Genomic DNA, 3958 nt, shown 5'->3' with positions numbered 1-3958 from the left:
CTTTTTTTTACATTTTTTCTAGATCTTAAGCTTTTGGTAACATTGTATTTCTGTAACAATCAATCATTATATATCATTAAGTTCTTGTTACAACGAGTTTCATAACCAACATCAGTACAAAACATCTGAAAACATAAATAATTCTAACTGACTACAACAATCAAATTAATGTCGTCTCGACCGAACATCATTTCCCTAGCATCCTTATCAGTCTTCATTCGCACCCAACCAAAGATACTGTCAAGTCTCTCAATACTTCTGATTTTTCCCCTTCTGGTATTTTCCCGTCTAACCATCGAACCAGCTCCCTCTTCAGTTGATCTAACGTGGTGATGTTCCAAAACAGCATCACCAATTGAGGTTTGTCTCTCGCATAAATCACCTTACCGTATCGAAGACGAACACCAAACATGATAGCCAAATGATTATATGAGTTGTGGAACAACAGGTCACACAACGCATCTATTTATAAGACAAAAAAGGCATTTTATGAGGGACTCGTCAATTGAGTTGGCGACTCCTCTTAAAACCTACACATAGGCGCCAATTGGATTGGCTAAGGCATCTTCCCTAGCCAATCCAATTGGCGCCTCCATTCAAGTTTTAAGAAGAGTCGCCATATGAACAACTTTCATGTTCATCAAAAATCCATTTGAAACTTGGAAGCTCATCATTCATTTCAAAACATTATAGGTCATTTTGACAGAAACCCTAATTTTGGGTCAACTTCGCAGGGACCTAACTCACTCATTTTTAATTATTTTGAGGTGGGACCAAGTGCATTGCAAAATTTAAGATGTCTACTTCAGTTGTTATGTTGGACAAAATTTCATAACTCTAAAAGAAACACATGAAATAATGCAAGACATTATAGGTCATTTTGACAGAAACCCTAATTTTGGGTCAAGTTCGCAGGGACCTAACTCACTCATTTTTAATTATTTTGAGGTGGGACCAAGTGAATTGAAAAATTTAAGATGTCTACTTCAGTTGTTATGTTGGACAAAATTTCATAACTCTAAAAGAAACACATGAAATAATGCAAGACATTATAGGTCATTTTGACAGAAACCCTAATTTTGGGTCAAGTTCGCAGGGACCTAACTCACTCATTTTTAATTATTTTGAGGTGGGACCAAGTGCATTGCAAAATTTAAGATGTCTACTTCAGTTGTTATGTTGGACAAAATTTCATAACTCTAAAAGAAACACATGAAATAATGCAAGACATTATAGGTCAGATAACAGTTCAAAAACTCAGCAGTCCAACTTCAACTGCCCATAACTTTCTCATCAAAAATACAAATGATGCAAAATTTATATCCAAATTCATTGTCTTGAAAAGATCTACAACTTTCATGTTGTAGGTTTTTTCATTTGAGGCTTTTTTAAGGGAGTCGCCAATTGAATTGGTGCCTCCTCTTAAAAATAACACATAGGCGCCAATTGGATTGGCTAGGGCAGGTGCCCTAGCCAATCCAATTGGCGCCTCCTTGCAATTTTTAAGAGGGGTCGCCAATCCAATTGGCGCCTCCTCCTAAAAGTGGGGTATTTTGGGAATTTTCCTGAAAAGTGGGGTATTTTGGGAATTTTTTCGAAAAAGTGGGTTATCTCGGTAAAAAAACCTTTAAATCTACTAGTAAAATATATTAGAATATCTCTATAATTAGTATAATTATTAGGATATCTCTATAATTGATATATATCATATTATTAGCTTACAAATATAGATATTATCATACTTGTATATAATGAGTCTTCTTATCAATAAAAAGGTCGGGATTAAATTACTTACATGATATCAGTTTTGTCACGATCCTACCCTAAACCCTTCTCACCGCCGCTAATCCTTTGTTTTACCATGACAGAAACAAACTCCCATTCCCAAACTTCTGATGACACTTTATCAGCCTCTCAAACCAACCCTCCTCAGGCGGCGAAACCCAACTTCCACTCCGCCTTCTCCATCAACAACATCAAAACCATAATCCCGGTGACGTTGGAAAATGATTCTAATATCTACCTCTCACGGTCTGCCCTCTTCAAGGTGCAAGAAAGTGTCACAACGTACTTGATCACATTATCCCGTCATCGGATGCACATGCCATACAAGCATCAGCAAACCTTAAGGCTAACGATTCTGAACTTTGGAATTGGCTTGATGCGGTGGTACTGCAATGGATGTACGCAACCGTCTCATAGGATATTCTTCAATCAATCCTCATCGTCGATGACACTGCCGAAGAATGCTGGAAGCGCATCGCCGCTATGTTTCATGATAACAAGCATTCACGTGCTGTACAATTAGAAAATCAATTCAACAACACAAACCTGGAAGATTTTCCATCGACAAAAGCGTACTGCAACCGCCTCAAAACTCTATCTGATCAACTCGCCAACTTCGACTCTCCAGTCACTAACACACGACTGATGCTTAAAATGATATCTGGTCTCACTGATGCATACGCTGGGTTTTTCACCTATATACAACAACACGACCCTCTTCCCACCTTCGCCATAACACGATCACGACTGAAACTCGAGGAATCAACCATGTTGCAGCGTGTCGCTCGCGAATTACACGCCTCCTCTGTTTCGGCCGCTCTCATGGCCAAAGCTCCGGCCACCGAACCTGCACCCAAACTGTCATCCTATGCTTCAAACTCCCAACTATCTCCATCGACATATCGTGGTCATAGAGGAATGAAACAGAATCGTGGCGATCGAAAATCCGGAAGAGGAAATCGCGGGCAGCAACAACAACAACAGTGGCAGCCATGGAATTACCCACCTTGGCAATAATTGGGTCCTTGGAATTACCCACCTTGCCCTTACCCAACCTCAAATTGGAATAGACCAAATAGTGGTCCTAAGCCCTAACAAAGTGGAATTCTTGGGCCCAAACCTCAGCAGGCTGCTTTCAATGTTAATACTATCAGCCCTATTGACATTGAAAGTGCTTTCAGCCCCCTCAATCTTGCTCAGCCAGACCCCTCTTGGTACATGGATACCGGAGCCACCTCTCACATGACATGCTCGCAATGTAATCTCTCGTCTTATTTTAAATTGAGAAAAAATAATAAAATCATTGTCGGAAATGGTCATTCTGTTCTAATTTATAGTCTCGGTAGTACACATCTAGATAACCCTCACCCACCTCTTGTCCTAAACAATGTGCTTCACGCTCCAAATCTAATTAAAAATTTAGTGTCGGTTCGTAAATTTACTACAGATAACAATGTTTCAATTGAATTTGACCCGTTTGGTTTTTCTGTGAAGGACTTTTAGACGGGGATGCCTATCATGAGATGTGAAAGCCAAGGTGACCTTTACCCCATTACCAACCACATGACCAAAAATAAAGCCAAGCATCCATCCACCTTCGCAACTTTGTCACCATCTATTTGGCATAATCGTCTAGGACATCCGGGCGAACATGTTTTGTCTTTTTTTCGCAAAAATAAATTGGTCGAATGTAATAACTCCAGTAAATTACATTCACATTTTTGTAATTCATGTCCTCTTGTTAAACACATCAAATTGCCTTTCACTAATTCCATTAATAATAACTTGTTGCCATTTGATATTCTACATAGTGATGTATGGACATCTCCCGTTTTAAGCTCAACAGGTCACAAATATTATGTTTTATTCCTGGATAATTATTCAAATTTTTTGTGGACATTCCCTATTTCACAAAAATCTCAAATTTATCCTATTTTCCAAAAGCTAAGAGCTTACATTAAAACACAATTTCAATGGAAAATCATAATAATTCAATGTGATAATGGTGGCGAATACATGTCTAACAATTTTCGAAACATGTGTGAACTTAATGACATATCTTTTCGTTACTCTTGTCCTTACACCTCCTCTCAAAATGGTAAAACTGAGCGAAAAATAAGGTCCATTAATAACATTATTCGAACTTTATTAATTCATGCATCTCTACCTCCTT

At 38.4% G+C, this 3958-nt stretch overlaps 1 pseudogene; it reads left to right on the top strand.

Moving 5' to 3' along the window:
* Window positions 1–1861: 1861 nt before the first annotated feature.
* LOC127090027 (uncharacterized) lies at window positions 1862–2802 on the top strand (annotated as a pseudogene).
* Window positions 2803–3958: the final 1156 nt, after the last annotated feature.

Source organism: Lathyrus oleraceus, chromosome 1 (assembly GCF_024323335.1).
Source record: "Lathyrus oleraceus cultivar Zhongwan6 chromosome 1, CAAS_Psat_ZW6_1.0, whole genome shotgun sequence".
In the NCBI taxonomy this organism is placed as follows: Eukaryota; Viridiplantae; Streptophyta; class Magnoliopsida; order Fabales; family Fabaceae; genus Lathyrus; species Lathyrus oleraceus.
This window is presented reverse-complemented; position numbering and strand designations above follow the sequence as displayed.